The following is an 18,444-nucleotide window of genomic DNA, read 5'->3' as shown; positions in this document are numbered from 1 at the left end:
AAATGACCCACTGTTCTTGTCATTGCATTTACCTGACAATGGGCCACCCTTCATCAAAAGCCTGAGCTAGTTAATAGCAAACAGAGGCTGAGAAGAGGGGTCTTGAAAGAATAGCGGTTTTGTGGCTTGCTGTGGAGATTCGATAGCCTGGCTCCAGCTGTCATTCCTGTAGAAGTCTCCCTGGCACAAGAGAACTACCCAAGCAGCCATGTCCTGCTGGCCCCAGCTGTTCTGAGACAAGGAAAAGGAAAGCCACCATCCTTGTTCCTCCTGCTCTGCATCTCTCAAGATGATGGAGGAGGCCCCACGTACATGGTGCTCCCGTTGTGTGGTGATGGGTGTATGCTCAGAGGCCTCAACAGACTGAGTGGGGTGAGCAGAGCCCAGATCCAGTGCTTCTCTGAAGCCTACTATCTGGACTCCAGGCTGCCCACAGTCCTGTACTGCATGCAACAGAAGTCACCCTGCTCCTTCATGACTTCCTGAGGGAATCCTTTTAAACCATTAGACCATGGGGTAGATGTGGGGGTGGGGCTTCAGAGTGAGCTTGTGTTTCTCCTTCATTTGATTTGAAGTCTAAATGTTTTAACATTGCATGCATCATTAATTAACGATCAAATCACCCTTCTTTGTAACTGAAGATGACCTAGAACTCCTTAATTTTCCTGCCTCCAACTCTGAGTCCGAGGATGGCAGGCGTGCGGCACTATGTCAAGTTTTATGCAGTGCTCAGAATCAGACCAAGGACTTCATGTAAGTTAGAGCAGTCTGCTGTCAACTGAGCTCCATCTCCAGCCCACAGCACCAGCCTTCCGATTGCCCGGTTTCTCCTACTCCACTATGCCTCACAAGAGACAGAACTCTTCAGGCTATAGCCAAGTCATGATTGCTCCCCCTATATTGGTGCTAGTGTGTCTGGCTTGCCACTGGGGACCCTATGTCTAGAATCCCAAAGGTTTACTTTCTAGCTCTTAAGCATGAAATTGTGATTGTCCAGCTCTGGGGAAAGGGATGCTGAAACCATTTGTTACAATGAAATGATGAAACTGGCAAAGGAAATTCACAATCAAGGATGCCCTCCCAACAGTGCCAGTCTCACTCGCTGACTTTCTTTAGAAGTTTCTGTAAAGGAGAAGCCTGCAGGAATCTTGCAAAACTAAGATTGTGAGCCAGAGGGGTGGCTTGGCGGGGAAAGGCGCCTGGCACACAAGCCTGAGCACCTGCGTTTGAACCCTGGAACCCACGTGAAGGTAAAAGGAGAGAACCGTGGTGGTTAGAAAGAAAATGGCCCCATAGCCTCATGGGAATGGCACTATTAGGAGGTGTGACCTTGCTGGAGTAGGTGTGGCTTCATTGAAGGAAATGTCACTGTCTCTTCCTGCTGCCTATGAATCCAGATGTGGAACTCTCAGCTCCTTCTCCAGCACCATGTCTGCCTGCATGCCACCATACTTTTCCTACATGGCAAGGATAGACTAAATCTCCAAACTGTAAGCCAACCCCAATTAAATGATTTCCTTTATAAGAGTTGCCATGGTCACAATGTCTCTTCACAGCAATAGAAACCCTAAGACACAACTCCATAAAGTTGTCCTCTGATCTCCATATGTGTGCTGTGGAATGTACACACACACACACACACACACACACACACACACTATATTTTAAAGAATTTAAAGTGGGATTATCTTTTACTGGTGAACATCATATGTTGTGACATTTAAAAGGTTGAAAATCATGAGCAGGACTTCATCTTTAGAATACCTCACTTCAGAAAATGTGTGCACGCTGTGACCTTAACCAGCCTGCTGCAGGGAGTCTGTCCAACCCAGCTGGCACAGCTTCCTGCTAATAAGCTTAATTATGGGGAAAGAGTGGGTGTCTATCTAACACCACCTCTCAGCTTGCTGAGTATTGGATTTCTCTCATTAGCCCTCCTTACATCCAATTCTGAGAGGCCCAAGTTAATATTCAAGTTCTACAGTAAGGAGAAGATATAGTCAGTCAAAGTTCTAAAGTTTCTTAGAACTTTAAGCTCAAGTTTGCCTGGCTCAAAAGCCTATACATAAAATCTAGTGTATAAATTATAGGGCTTCAAGCAGACATGCCCCAGCACCACCCCCATTCCAAATCTGATGAGAATTTCAAGATGGCAATGCTGTGAATTTCACAGCATGGGCCCCATGACATTGAATAAGCGACTTCCCACCTATGCACCTGCCCAGATCCACACCCCCAGCCCACTTCGTGCCAGCGCCTAACAGAGCCTCCCTCAGCAGGCAGCACCATCCGCCCCCCCCCCCAGTGCCTTGAAAATCCAGCTTAATTCAGTAATTTCAAGGTCCCTTCAAGTTCTAAGAGATTCACAGCCTTAAATATCCTTCCCTGCAACTCACAACTTATATTTTTCTATAAGTCAGGAAGGAAGCAACATAAAAAGAAGCAAGAAGACAGGTCCTCCTAGAATAGAAATGTGTCCTCTGCATAACCAGAGGGCTTGTTTGAAAACTTCAACAAATTCTCTGTCCCCAGACCCTCATACTTTATATCCTCCATCAAAGAGTCCCATTCCGGCCCTGATGCAAATAAAATCTCTTTTCCCACAAAAGGCATTTTGTGTGTCCCTCATCATGGAATTATACCTCACAGCCATTTTTACAAGCATTAAAAAACCACAATGGGCATTATTGGATATACATTGTATGCTAATGGATTTCAAACACAAATGAACAAAAATACTAATCACATTAGTAGTGAGGAATTATACTAATTCTGCTGGGTATAAACCTTATTGTTACTATAAACTAGAAAGTCCCAAGAAAATTAATGACAAATTACTGCAGAGGCATTGTCAGTTATGCTGCCCGCCAGAGACAGTGGGGGAGGGGTGTAGAAGGAGTGCGGCTCCTTTAGGAGAAGAGAACCCACACATCCTGGTAGCCAGTGGGGCCTGGGAGTTGGAAATAACTTGAGTTGTCTTTGTTAGCCATGTATATTTCTTGAGAAGTTTTCCAGTTGATTTGTAGATGTGTGTGTGTGTGTGTGTGTGTGTGTGTATGTCTCTGTGTGTTTCTGTGTGTCTGTGTTCATAAATATGCTCAGGAGTACACACATGTGGAGACCAGAAGTCAATCTTGGGTTCATTGCTCAGGAGTCACCACCTTGATTTTTGAAGTAGGGTCTCACAGAGACAGGACACACCAGTTTTGCTCAGCCAGCTGGGTAGTGAGCTCTGTCTCCCCAGGCCTGGGATCACAAGTGTCTACCAGGACCAGCTTCCATGCATGGGTGCTGGGGATCGAGTCCACACGTCCCTGAAGCCAGCACTTTACCGACTGGGCCTTCATTCCAGCCCCATTTGCTGATCCTTAATTTAGATGACTTGAGGGATTTATTGTTCAGGATTTTTGAGTTCCTTAAATAGTATTAATCTTTGTCAGATGAACAGCTAGTAACTGGCTCTCCCAGTCTGTAGCTGCTCCGTTGATTATTTCCCTCACTGTGAGACTTTGTTCAATTGATATAATCCCACTTGGCTATTCTCTTGGCTACACCAATGTCTTCAAGTGTTTCTCCCTATTTTCTTTTAGTCATTTCCTAGTTTGGGGGTCTTGTGTTTTAGGCCTTTGAATCTGTTTTGAGTTGAGTTGATGGCAAAGTAAGAGGAGTTTGGGTCTTAAACATTAAGTAAAATAAGCCAGATACATGTTCTGTCATGTGCAGACACTTGAGGAAATAGAAAACTTTAGATTAGTGAAGAACAGCAGTTGGGAGAATGAGGGGAGATAAAGGAGGGGTAGCTTTGATCAGCACACTGTATGCATGCATTCAAACACAGCAGTCAGTGCTATGGATACATGCAATTTATGCATGCTGATAAAAAGTATAAAAATGTTTATAAAAAGAAAGATAAGGCTGCGGCTAGCTAGCCTGGCAGGCCACCAATGGATAACCTCAACTGGGAGGAGGCTGGAGGGAAAGGAAGATCAGTCCAGGGAGGACTGGAATTTTAAGAGTCGATACAAGCTCATTTCCTGGGAACACTTTACCCCACTACAGGAGTCAGAAGTCACATATTGTGACTGGGTGGCTGGTTCTCTGCTGGATACTGGGTAAACATGAGCCCATTGACTCTGTTATCCGTTCTAGAGAGCTAGCTGCCCTCCTGGACACACCATACCCCAGCATCTGTCTCCTTTTTTGGGTTCTTTCCGCTCAGTTCACCAGTGCTATGCTCCTGCCGCCTAAGCATCCATCTTTTGTGTACATTTCAGCACTAGCCTCGTGGTGGTCCTGTCTTCAAGTCCTCTTCCAGTTATCTTTGCTGTCCAGGGTCAGCAGGAGATGGGGAGAAGGAAGGGGAGGGAAGGGCAGAGATTCCTTCATGAGCCTACATTCTAACAGAGATAAGAAAAGGAACTAACAAAGACATAGTGCTGGGGTTTGGTTCAGTAGGAGAGAACTTCCCTAGTACATATAAGGCTGTTCGTTCAATCCCCAGAAAATGGGGGAGGGGGTTTATAAGTAATTAGTAAATAATTACAAGTTGTTACAAATGAAAAGAAACCTATGGTGATGACTTTCAGAGGCCAAAGAGTAAGAAGGACACTGTTGTGGATATGAAGAGGCTGACCCTGAGTAACAACCATTTAAATTATGGCCCCAAGGAAAAGTGGAGTGGGAAATCGTGTATACGTGACAGCATGTGCAAAGGCCCTGGGGCAGAAAATAGATTATTGTGCTTACAGAACTAAAACTAGGGACTATGTAGCAAAGGGGAGGGGACATGGGTGGGATAGTTGCACTAAGAAAGAATAGACTTTGGGTAAGGGACCATACTGTCTTCACTAAAAAGAAAATCATGGTAAGGGTGGGGAAAACAGATGCATATGTGCATGTGTAAACACACACACACACACACACACACACACACACACACACACAGTCTCCCTCCAGGTACTTTATTTCTCTTGGAAACTTTATGCCCTCAACTGAAAAGGTCCAAACCCACACTGGACTGCAGTGGTTTTGATGCTGCTGCTCTGACTCACCCAGACCGTGACACATGCTGTCCCCCTCCTCTTCCTTCTTTCAACTCACAGCTCCTGGTCTTGGTTCCACAGTGTCTTCTCTAGGAAGCATGGCTCTGTTGTTCCTCCTGGAGACCTATAGTTCCCGGTGCCATCGTGACCTGAGCTGACCTACCCCAGCCATATTTCTTTTCTCGTCTCCCATAGACTTGCCCAACTGGGTGACGCCTCATTGCTGTTCGAGTACCCTGCTTCCTTCCGTACATAGCAGTCTGTTCTGTTTCTATTCAGGCTGTCTTAGCTCTTCAGTACACATAGGCAGTGTTTCACTTAGGTTGTTGTGTGACCATGAGGCTCCGGGGACATGTCTTCCTTTCCACTAACCTGCTTTGGCTCTCACACTAATTTCCTTCCTGCATTAGGGTGCTTTGTTCATCTTCCATAGGATTTTCTTTTTATTTGGAGAGTAAAACAACAACAGAAAAATCACAGGCTGACATCTTTACAGAGTGACCTTGTCTCCCTTTCCCTGGTCACACCTGAATCTTATGTAATCCTTTAGCTCTGGATTGCCCACTGCAAGGCTGGCTTAAACCAGGATTCTCCTGCCCCTGAGCATGTGAGAGCCCTAGGGTCCAAGTCATAGAGGGCCCAGAGAAGCCTCCTTGCCACGTCCCCAGATGCCTGATGGAGGGTCTTCTCATCCCTTGATCACAAATGGAGAAGTCCTTGGTAGAAGTGCCCTCCCATGCCCACTTCCCACCAGCATGAGATGACCTTTCTCTTCTACACATATGGACGAAAACCTCAGCCTGTTATCCTGAGCCTGTGTCCCAGTCCATGGCCCCACCAGATCCTCACTCTGGCTCCTGTTCTGTTACACTTTCTCTTCACAGCAGAGACAGGTAGATCTTTGCCACTGAAGCCCTGCCCCAGCAAGGCCATTAGTCCAATCAACTGCCTAGCCCACGGCTGCACACAGACCCTCCAGGCAGGCAGTTCACAGTGACAATGGAATTGGAAGAAAATGCCTTTCTGGGTAGCAATAGATAAGCAAGGGTTAGACTGAGTCACAAAGCCCTAGCCAAGGGGCAGGCTCTCAGGCAGGCTGTTGAGATCATAGCTGGGAGGGATGCTGAAGGCACAACACCATCAGAAGAAACCTGTGATACTGAGCCTACCAGCCTGGTGACATGATGCTGGGCCTAGAGGTTGGTTTCATGGTTGAGGTGGGACCAAGGGGCCATCAGTAGTCTGAAGCATGTGGATTTAGACAAGCAGAGATCAAAACAGGACACAGTTGGGTCTACTCCTAAGCCCTTGAGACTAGCTGAACACATTTTTAAAATTAGTTAATTATATATTTTTTTTTGAGACAGGGTTTCTCTGTGTAGCCCTGGCTGTCCTGGAACTTACTCTGTAGACCAAGCTGGCCTCGAACTCAGAAATTCACCTGCCTTTGCCTCCCAAGAGATTAAAGGCGTGTGGCACCACTGCCCAGCTAGCTGCACACATCTTTAAGGACCTAGGAGATGAGCAGGGCCAATGGGAACTTTAATGTGACTGAAGTCTGTTGCCTCAAATAGATCACCAGCCCCAGTGGGCCTCAGTGTCTCCATCCTCAGATATTGGCAGTATAGGGCATAGTTGTTGGTCATGAAATAACATGTGAGTGATACTTGGCTTGGTGTAGAAGTGTCACTTTTCTTATGACTGGGACATAAAAATTAATCAGGAGGATTTGTAATCTCTCTTTCCCTTCAGAGAGGATGATTTGGTTTTATTGAGTGGGAACACAATTGAAAGAAGTAAATGGTGTGCAAAACAGAAAAAATTGTTCAAGAATAAAAGCTAGGAAAGAGAAAGCGGGCGGAGGAGGCAGGGCCAGGAGGCAGGGTGGTGGTGGGATTCTCAGGAGTGAGAGGCAGCAGGGTTGAACAGATGCCATTTGGATTGAAAGTCGGGGAGAGAAAGGGGAACCAAAGACGACTCTGAGTGAACCTGTTTTCTAAAAGAGGAGACACCCAAAGAACATTATTAATAGCAGGCTTTGTAGAACTGCATGATAGGATTTTCCCTTTGCTGCCTCCTCAGGAAACATACAGTCAAGACCCACGGTGCTTTGTCTTCCTTTGCTCTCTGTTGCTATAAACACAGTAGTGCAGACTAGGAAACTTGTACACAGTTGACAGTCCACTCGGGGTGCTGGAGGCAGGAACACCCAAGTTCTCTGCTTATCTTAAACTGAGGCTTAAAACAAATAGAAATCCCAGTAACCCAGGCTACCCCAGAAAGACAGAATGCAGAGCCATCCTCTAAGTGGCAGCTCTCACACCCCAGACTTATACTCAATAGCATCACCAGTGCCCGGGGAATTCTGATGCTCTCTGTGTGAGAAAAGGGAGGCATATATTTGATCAAAACTTACACAGTATTTAATACCACAGAAAAAAAATCTATTTCTTATAACTGGAACAAGATAGTTCGAATGGAAAGCAAATTCAACTGGAAGATAATTGATAAATTGTCTTAAGATGTGTATGGCAATATAGCAATATTTGTTAAAATTATTTTTTAGTGTAACAATAAAAACAGGATATCTGTTTTTAGCAGAGCCATTTGTAAGCACACAGTTAGATAACACTAAGAATATTTATATTATCAGTGTGCCTCTTTGTTTGAATTGTTTATCTATTGAGATAGAGTCTCACTGCATAACCCAGGCTGGCTTTGAACTTCAGAGCCTCCTGCCTCAGCCTCCTAAGTCCTAAAACTTCAGGCATACACCACCATGCCTGTCTATTGTGAGATCATCTTTATACCTCTAGATCAGGGGTTCTCAACCTGTGGGTCACTGTCCCTTCAGCAGACCTTAATCTCCAAAAATATCTACATTACGATTTATAATAGTGGCAATAGTAGCATAATAGTAGCAACAAAAATAATTTTATGGTTGGGGGTCACCATAACATGAGGAACTATATAAAAGGGGCCACAGCATTAGGAAGGTTGAGGACCACTGCTCTAGGTGGCAATTCTGACCTAAAGACTATTTCAGGAATGTTCTCATACAGAGGTACATGGGCAAGAACACTCGTAGCATTGCTTTAAAACTGAGAGGTAGAAAGAAGACATTTCTATCAGTAGAAGACATTTTAAGTTCTGCTGTATCATATAGCGAAATACCATGCAGCTCTTAAAGAAGGGAAGGCAGAGATGTTTGTACTGGTATGGAGTACTCTAGTACATTTTTCAAGGTGGAGAAAAGTAAAACAGTGTGTGTAACTTGCAGCCATCTGGGAGAAAAGCATCTGAGTCAGAGTGAACTGGCTGTATACACAAACAATTTTGCATGCACAGAATATCTTTATTCAGGGGAGGGGAGGGCCTCACTTTGTAGCCCAGGTTGGCCTGGAAGTCTAGCTAGGATATAGATAGGAGCTTGAACTCCTGGTAATCCTCCTGTCTCATCCTCCCACACCCAATTGTACTCTGAATTTCTGGATGAACACACACCAGAGAACCAAGCCTCTGGAGCCGATGGGAAGGTAAGGCTCAGAACACACTGATTGGCTTACATTTTCTTTTCTTTCTTTTCTTTTTTTTTTTTTTTTTTTTTTTTTTTTTTTTTTTTTTTTGGTTTTTTGAATTTGGTTTTTTGAGACAGGGTTTCTCTGTGTAACCCTGGCTGTCCTGAAACTCACTCTGTAGGCCAGGCTGGCCTTGAACTCAGAAATCCGCCTGCCTCTGCCTCCCAGAGTGCTGGGATTACAGGCATGGGCCACCACCGCCAGGCTTGCTTACATTTTCCCATCAGCCCTTTGTCCTGCTTCAGGTTTACCAATATACGCACAAGACCTTCTCCAAGACTGAATACCCCTCCCAAATACTCATTTCAGAAACTTCATATGTTTCACCCAGAAACATGGAATTATTTTTTGTGACTATACAGGCTGAGTCTGCAGAAATGGAGAGCTAAGCAGTCAAAAATTATCTGGGGAAAGATAGGGTGATGAGACTCAGCAAGGCAAATATTAAAACAATATAAATTAAAACAGCATAAAACAGCACTGACTGAAACAACAAAACCAGAGCAGACAGACCAATAGAATAAATGCAATGTCCGAAAGTAGACCAGAGTTCATTTGTAAACTAAGTACGTGAACGGGAAAGTTTCCTACCAACTGGGGAAACCATCAGTCATTTGATAATGGCAACGGGGTAACTGGAAACATTGAGAAAAGAAAAAGAACAAAATTTTTCCAAGTCTCAATCTTTGAACCAAAATAAAAACATTGATTATATTGAAGATTTAAATTTTGAAATAAAATACATCAACACAGGAGAAAACATGAAATAAAATCAATTTTCAGGGTGAAACAAAGAAGACATAAGACAAATAAACACTTTAATATATTTTGGTATAAAATAATGATTTTGGGGGATCCGGGAAAGGGGAAATCATTTGGAATGTAAACAAAGAATATAGAAAATAAAAATATTAAAAAAAATAATAATGATTGTTTTAGAAATGTTTAAAACTTGTTCATTTCTGTGTGGGTGTGGGCACGTGATAAGCAGGTGCCTGAGGAGGTCAGGAGACCGTGTTGTTGCATCACCTGGAGCTAAAGTCACATGATAGGAATGCTGCAAAACAACCTGGGTCCTCTGCAAGTGGAACACATGTTCTTACCCACTGAGCCATCTTCCTAGCCCCAAGAAAAGTTTAAAATAAAGAGCAACTAGTAGAAAATATTTGTAATTTATATAATAAACAAATGGCTGGTTTCTTGAATTTATAAAGAACCTCTTCTAGATCACTTGTATGTATGTTTTGGTTTATTGGCTTATAGCCCTGGCTGGCCTTGAACTCCTGATCTTCCTGTCTTTACCTCCCACATGTTGGGATTACAGGCATGTGCCAGAGCCCTGAACAGGTCAAGTTTTTTGTTTTTTTATTTATTTTATTTATTTATTTTTTTGGGGTTTTCGAGACAGGGTTTCTCTGTGTAGTCCTGGCTGTCCTGGAACTCACTCTGTAGACAAGGCTGGCCTCGAACTCAGAAATCTGCCTGCCTCTGCCTCCCAAGTGCTGGGATTACAGGTGTGCACCACCATGCCCAGCTTAGGTCAAGTTTTAAGACCAGTGAAAAATGCTAAAATAATATAAACACATGGACATGTCTCAGAAAGAATCTAGGTGGGTTTAGATGTTTTTAGAAGATGACCAATTCATCTACAATTACAGAAATTCAAATTAATTCATAGACCTATACCTTACTTTGGCTCATGGATTCAGAGTCTCCAGCCTGTGATTTATTGGCTATTGCCTTTTGGCCTGTGGTAAGAAAAACATGGCAATTGTCGAACAAGTTATTCACCTCCAAGTGGCTGGGAAGAAATAGAGGAGGTGGCTAGGCATTTGTTTCCTCCTTCAAAATATGGCCACCCCCATGGCTTAGCTTCCTTCCACTAAGTCCCAATTCCTAATGGTTCTTTTTTTTTTTAATTTATTGATATATTTATTTACATTTCAAATGATTTCCCCTTTTCTGGACCCCCACTCCCCGAAAGTCCCATCAGTCCCCTTCTCTCCCCCTGTTTTCCTACCCAACCCTTCCCACTTCCCTGTTCTGATTTTGCTCTATACTGCTTCACTGAGTCTTTCCAGAACAAGGGGCCACTCCTCCTTTCTTCTTGTACCTCATTTGATGTGTGGATTATGTTTTGGGTATTCCAGTTTTCTAGGTTAATATCCACTTATTAGTGAGTGCATACCATGATTCATCTTTTGAGTCTGGGTTACCTCACTTAGTATGATGTTCTCCAGCTCCATCCATTTGCCTAAGAATTTCATGAATTCATTGTTTCTAATGGCTGAATAGTACTCCATTGTGTAGATATACCACATTTTTTGCATCCACTCTTCTGTTGAGGGATACCTGGGTTCTTTCCAACTTCTGGCAATTATAAATAGGGCTGCTATGAACACAGGCTGACAATCAAGCTGTTAACACATGTGCCTTTAGGATAGGAAAAACAAGTAGTTACCGACTGATGAAATTCACTTCGGAGGAGAATGGAGAGTCCTACCTAATTCTTTACATCAAAATGAATGGCTTCAAAATATCACTACGAAGTTTTCAAAGATGAAGAATTTTCCGGCTCACACTGAGGAAGGGCATGGTTCATGGGTTACATGGTGTAGCTGCTTCTGAAATACTGGTGACTTGGGGTTCACTGGGAAGCGGCTGTTCAATTGAGTTGCATGTCTTTCCCTGTTTCCCAGTAGTTTCCTGACTGCTTTGGTAAAGCCAGCCATTCTACCCACTTGGACTCCATCAATTCCCCAAACTATAACAGCTATTTCCCAGTAGGCTCCAGTTACAGTACGTTTTAATTTGTCTTCTAATTCAAAAACAGAATTACTGCTTCATTAATCAATGGGCAAAGAAAATCAAAAGTCTATTAACTAGAAAGCAATGCTATTCCAAAGGCATTGATCCACATTCATTATGGGCAGCCTGTTCATTGGAAACTGCAGCTCCTGAGAATAGCTCTCTGGAGTAGCGCTCGGGTAACTGAAATAGCACTATAAATACTTTGACATGCATCTGACACTTATTGGAAGTTTGTTTGGTGAAGAATAGAAAATATAAGATGATTTGCTCCCTGGTAATATCACTTAGAGGTTATTTTGTGCACAAGTATACATATTGTGGATAATCGCTGATTATCATGTTACACTGTTAAATTAAGTAGAGTGGATTTATGTTCTATACTTCCAGAATGCTTAATTTTAAATGAGTGCACAGTCAAAGCACAGACAATAAGTGACTGTGCTCGCACCCCTTCCCTGAAGCTCAGGACCCACACCAGAAAAGGAGCAGAAACATGCTAAGAGCTAAGAGCCAGAGGTTGGAGAAGACCAGAGTGAAACAGCGTCTTCTGGGCTTGACAGGACAGCTACAGTCATCCACTCACGGCAGCCGTGGCCCAAACAATATCAAGTCAGTCAATATTGTAGCACAGTTGGTATGGGGTTCATGAGCCCTCATCCCTAACTGAAGACTATGGGCAATAGCTATCTCCAGGGGAGGGAAAGTCGGTTTTCTTTGCAGATATGGTTGTTGGTAGGTCAACCATACTCCAGTGAATGGGCCCACACCCATGAGTTTATAGGCAGCAAAATTGGAGTCAATAATTTATTTTTAAAAGAAGAGAGGACATGAAGTTGGGGGGAAAGGAGGTAGAGGTGGCCCTGAGAGAAGTTGTGGAGAGGAATTGAGGTGAATGTGATCAAAATATATTGTGTGAAATTCTCAAAGAACTAATTTAAAAGTTATTTTGAAAATCAGTGTCCATCTGGCTTATGATCTGGGATCATGACTACAAGCATAGTTGGGTCTTTTGAGATGAATACCAATATACAATGAGGTTTTCTTTCTCAAACATATTTTATGATAATTCAAAACTCACAATGCATGTTGCTGACCCCATCTTGTGCAAGGGACATCATAGGCAAAGGAGTGAGACTGAGGGCTACCAATTTTCTAGATCACCTGTGGGTCTGGTTCTCTTGTCTGTTCTATTCCATGGTTCAGTTTCTGTTAGGATCATTTTTATTGAATATTATAATTGAATATGAATATTACAGAGGCTCTAGCTGATAGCCTCAGAGAATACTCACTTTCTTCATGCAGATCACCCCGAGTCAGCCTTGGCTGGAGACTGGAGGTCAGTGTTTATAAGGATTCTTACTTATTCCAAGATGTCGCTCTTCAGAGTTCCCCACTGAACATGCCTCTCCCCCTTACCACGCACCATTGTAGCTCTCACATCATAATCCACGGCTGCAGGGAGCCCTGGTTAAACTCTCAGCTTCTCATTTCTCCTCACAGTTGCTGATTGCGTTCCTCATGAAGCTCAAAGACCAGGAACTGCCCCAGAGGAAAAAGCAGCATCAAACAGCAGGCCCAATTCTCTGTCCCCTTCTCCTCAGGAGCTAACTTTTTTTTCTCCCAGTCCCATGAGACTGACAAGAGCTAAGCTCAGCTTCTGGGCTCTTAACTGTTCTGCAGCTGATGAAGGCATTCTGCTGGAGCTGGCTTGCTGATTAAAGCACAGGTTGTAGGAGTGTGAAGACTGGAGTTTGGATCCCCAGGAGCCACATAAATGCCAGGCAGACATGGTGCCCCACCTATAATTCTTGCCTCAGAAGGCAGAGACAGAGGATTTCTAGAACAATCTGGCTAGCACGACTAACCATATGAGCTGTGGTCTCCACTGAGAGGCCTTACCTCAAAGAATAAGGTGGAGAGCACAGAGGATAGATCTGACTGACATTGGCCTCCAGCTTCTACATACATTCTCACCCATGTGCACACGCACCCACACACATGTAAACACGCATAAACACAAAACATGAAAAAAGAAAGCATAAAAAGCCAGTTCCTAGAAGGGAAATGCATTTGGGGGTATGCATCTTGCTTCTATGTCTAGCCCTTACCAGCTGTGTCTCTGGCATCATTGTGACCTGTGTCCAAGGCCCAACTCCACTCACTGATACCCGTTCTATGTTCTGAATGTAGAAGACTGCCTGCATTTCTTCACAGATCTATCCTTAAGCCACAGTTCTTACTATTTGTTTACACTGTTAATTTATACTGGAAGACACAACATTATACTAGGTATTACTTTCTTCCATGTAAATGCTTTGGAAGAATCTACTGTGAGGATGAGGCGGTGACACCTTGACACTTTGGGTGACAGATTTTCCTGAGCTGAATGATCCCAAAAATTCTTGGCGCCCTTTTCCCATGTCTCATTTCACACTCACCCCAGGGGCTGCCTGTGCTGAGTCCCAGCTCAGCCTGTTTGGGACTTTCCTTATTTGACTTCTTAATGCTGTTGTGTGTGATGACAGATTTTCTAAGTGTAGAATGATAAATGCTAAGACAACTCAACATTTTAAGACTTAAAAAGAAAAACTCTGTGGATTCAAAATGTTGACTTACAGTTATCAGCTTGTTGGGAGCATTGTAGCATCTGAACTCTGAGACGTCCTGCACGTGATTCCAGTTTTTTCAGTTGTTAAAGCTGTTAGTTGTGGATCAGGCATTATTGAAGGCTTTCTTGGTGCCCTTGAAAGGGAATGATAATTAAGTAATGAAGATTTTGCTGAAAATCTACAATGAAGTATAGTGGCTATAGATTGAACATCAAGTCAGTGTGTGTGTGTGTGTGTGTGTGTGTGTGTGTGTGTCTGCTTTGGTAAATGTCTTCAATTCTAATTCAATTGATAGTAGTAATTAATTACTATAGTAATTAATTAAAATTACTATAAGAACATGTTAAAACAATGAATTAAAAATTAAATATGTCAATATGACAAATATTTCATTTTAACTTATATAAGTACTTAAATATATATATATATATATATATATATATATATATATATATATATATATATTATTTGTGATGTGGTGGGATATGTGTTCCACAGCACATGTCTGGGGGTCAGAGGATCAACTTTGTAGAATCAGTTTTCTCCTACATCTTTACAGAGGTCCCCGGGCTCAAACTCAGGTCTCTAGGCTTGCATAGCAAGCACCTTTACCCACTAAACCATGTTGCTAGCCCCACAAATGTACTTTGATCCCAAATATATCACACTAATAAGCCATCTCCCTTAGTCTCTAGTTTTTAAGTTCCTGAAAATATATCTGGTCCTTAAAGCCATGAGCGGAGTGGTCTGAGAACAAAATCCCAGATCTGTGTCACTTGCCCACACTGTTTACAGTCGCCTCGCTCTCTCCAGACCGCGGAACACATGTCTAACAACCCGCCATCGGTGTGTCCCTCAGAGTCACAAATAGCCTTCCTTTCTCTCATGTCACATCAGTCTCACAAAGCTTCACTCGGATATGCAAATAGAGCACAATAGTAACTGACAGAAGGAGGCTTGAGGTCAAACGCAGCTCACTCTTCACAGTGTGTGTGTGTGTGTGTGTGTGTGTGTGTGTGTGTGTGTGTGTGTGTTGCCCTACAGAGCCCCAGACCAAAGCACCAGCATGCTCCATGGGTTCTCAAAGTATCCACCTCAAGGTCTGGATGGTCTTGAGTAGAGGATAATTGTGGCTTCATTAAGGGAGCGTCTACTCTACAGTGCACTTGTGGATCTAGTTCTCTACTCAGGCTTGGGCCAAATCTGTATCTGTGTTAAAGAACCTTGCTTGCTTTAAGACTCATTCACACATTTGTTGGCATGATGTCACGATGATTAGAAACAGCTCCTGTGCTGGTTTAAGATGCAGCCTAACTAATAATAGTAACAGTGAACTCCTGGGGTGCTACTCAGAACCAGACTGGAGGGAAACACTTTACATGAATTATCCCATCAAATCTTTGGAACCCTGCAAAGTGGGCTGTCATTGTCTTCATCTTACTCTTGAAGGAAACTGAGACTGAAGAAGGGGATTGCTTGTCCGCATGCTCATAGAAAGCACTAGTAGATGAAGAATTCAAATCCCAGACATAAGAATTCACAACCCATATTTTGTCTCCACAATGGCTGAACCTTTAACATGGGACCTGGTGGCAGCTCTAGTCGTAACCCACCATCCGATTGCTCCAGTCACCCTCCCTAAAGTCAGCCCACTGGCCCTTCTTTCCGGAGTGGGTTCTTTCTGGTCCCTAGGTCCCCTTCCAAACCTTCCATTTTATTTAGCCAACCTACATTCTCTGCTTCAGTGACTCTGGGCATGTTCTTGAGGACTCCAAGTGACTTTAGGATTTTACTGTCATCACTCTAGAGAAGGAAAAGACATGTGGGTGTGAGGAGAGAGAGAGAGAATGCTGTTCTCTGTCCCCTGAGTTCTCCAACTTGTAAATTCTTATTGTATTATATTGTGCTTTGCCTCCTGTGTGCCTGTGCTACACTGTGTGGCTAGTGAGCCCCAGAGGCCATAATAGAAAGGCCAGTCCTGGAGCTGGAAGCACAGATAGTTATGACCCATCATGTGGATGTTGAGACTTGAACCTGGATCCCCCGGAAGAGCAGCCAGTAGTCTAACCACTAAACACTTAACCACCTAAACATGTTTTCATGTAAGAGAAAAATACATGTATTTAATCAGACATAAGCCGATACATGATTTCTAAATCCTATGCAGTCAGGCAAACTGACTGCACAGATTTCCTGATTGAGAAAGTATTTGAGAGATTGGGAGATTTGGTTTGTAATCGCTTTCAAAATACTTGCCACATGAAGGGTTGTTGGCTCAGAAGTATCTGATCAAAGTTGATTCTGGGGTCCCCTGAAACCTGGTGCCCAAGTCATTTATGTAAAATAGCACCATAGTCACGTGTAGTGTGTGCACAGCCTCCTTTAGACTCAAATCATTATCCCTAGGTGACTTTAAATGTCAAATGTAAAGTCCTATAAAATAGCCCTGCTCTGCTGTACTGTTCAAAGGATGCTTTCCAGAGAAGAGTCTGTGCATATTCAGCACTGATGCCAATTTGTATATGTGTGCATGTGCGTGTGCGTGTGTGTGTGTGTGTGCGTATGTGCGTGTGTGCGTGTGTGTGTGTGTGTGTGTGTGTGTGTGTGTGTGTGTGTGGTGTTTTCTGGATATTTTCCATCCACAGTTAATTGACCCTGGGAGTGTGGAATCCATGCAGAAAGACTACAGCAACTGGATATTTAAACTCAAGAGTCTCTGAATCATTTTTTCCTTCCTACCTGATCTTAAGATGCATACACATAATTTGGGTTCCACTGACAGAGGAAGTAATTTGGTCTCATAGATTATTGTATTCTACATACAATTCCTCAATTAAAGAGGAGTTTAGACATGAGATACTACACAGACTCCTCTGTAAACTTGATTTGGGTTTGAGCCAATCCCCACCCCACTCCGTGGATGTAAAAATAGGTGAAATCAGCCTGCCTTTTGCCTCGTTGGGTTCACGTGTTACATGCTCTGCAAGGAAATGAGAGCAGACTGAACATCTCACACCAGAAGTCACCAATAAATACAACAAATGCTGAAATAAATCACAGCTAGAGTTAATAAAGTAATTTTTCACTGTCAGGTAGTTCCTATCAAAATCACTAAAACGTCAATCTTTGCGGAGCCCCCAGCCCCATTGCAAGCAATCTGTTAATTACAGTCCCTTCGTTTATCCAGCACCTCTGCTATTGTGCCAAGCGTTTACTTCGTCTTATCCCACCGCTCAATAGATTTTAATTGCTGTTGCTGCAGCAGACACCTGGAAATACATTTCCTAGAGAGACCATGGCAGCCTGCTAGACTGGCCAATGGTGATTAATTTCATTGACTTGAATCACAGAGGACTAAGAAAGCCACTTCCATTTTAATTACGTCTGCAAGAGTACAGCACTTTCTGAAGCAGAACTCCTCAGAGGGAAGGAAGCAGGGTGTGGTGCTCTCTCCTTTCTTCGGTTCCTTGTACCGTGGCTCGGTGGGCCTCGTGGGAAATATTGGCAAGCCTGGGGATTTGCAAGCAGGAGAGAAACACAAAGCAAGCACTGTTTGGTTCCCTTTTGTTTCTCTAACTTGAGCAGTTAATAGCCATTGAACAGATTTGAGATATGAACCAGTATCTCACCCTTGCTGCAGATGTTCTGCATAAAAGGGACAAGCGTAATCAACCCTGGCACAAATATGTGTTTACTTACTGTCCTGGAAGACAGAGCCAAAGACATTTTTAGGGTTTTCCAGAACACTCTATACTCATTCATGTCCTTGGATGCTGGCATGTACTTTACCATTTAAATAAGCAACAGTTCTCCACAAGAGCCCGACTCTGCTGCCACTTCTGCTTGCCCTGAGGAGACATGGGGTGAAGGAGTAATATACATGCCCGTGGCCTCAGTTGACAGAGTGCTTTCTTAGCATGCATAAGGTCCTACGTTTGACCCATAGCACTGCATAATCTAAGTGTGGAGACACAGGCCTGCAGTGGTAATACACAGGAGGAAGAAGCCTGAGGATCAGAAGTTCAAGGTCATTCTTGGCTTCCTACCAAGCTTGAAGTAAGCCCCAGATACACGAGATGCTGTCCAAAATATATATGCGTATATGTATATGTACATGTATATGTATATGTGTGCTGAGAATGACAGCTCTGCATGTAGCAAGCTACTTATACTATCTGAAACCTAGAAAGCAACTCTTTTCTTTAGCTTTCTTCCTCTCTCTTCACAAGTTTCATTTGCTTAAGTGACCACCAAACGCCTTGAGATGTTATATACACTGTTAGCTAATCGTCCATTCCCCATTTTCTTGTCTGCATGGAGAGTTAACATTCTCCTATATCATAGATGCTAGGATAGAATGCAAAACTTTATGTAGAGCACCAGGTGGATGGCTGGCCTAAGAAG

At 43.3% G+C, this 18,444-nt stretch overlaps 1 protein-coding gene across 1 annotated transcript in view; it reads left to right on the top strand.

The window, feature by feature from the left end:
- The window catches only part of Spon1 (spondin 1), a 277,312-nt gene that overhangs the window by 169,883 nt on the left and 88,985 nt on the right, over nucleotides 1-18,444 (top strand). The window lies entirely within an intron of this gene.

Source organism: Apodemus sylvaticus, chromosome 1, assembly GCF_947179515.1.
Source record: "Apodemus sylvaticus chromosome 1, mApoSyl1.1, whole genome shotgun sequence".
In the NCBI taxonomy this organism is placed as follows: Eukaryota; Metazoa; Chordata; class Mammalia; order Rodentia; family Muridae; genus Apodemus; species Apodemus sylvaticus.
The sequence above is the reverse complement of the archived record's forward strand: the minus strand, read 5'-3'. Positions and strand labels throughout refer to the sequence as shown.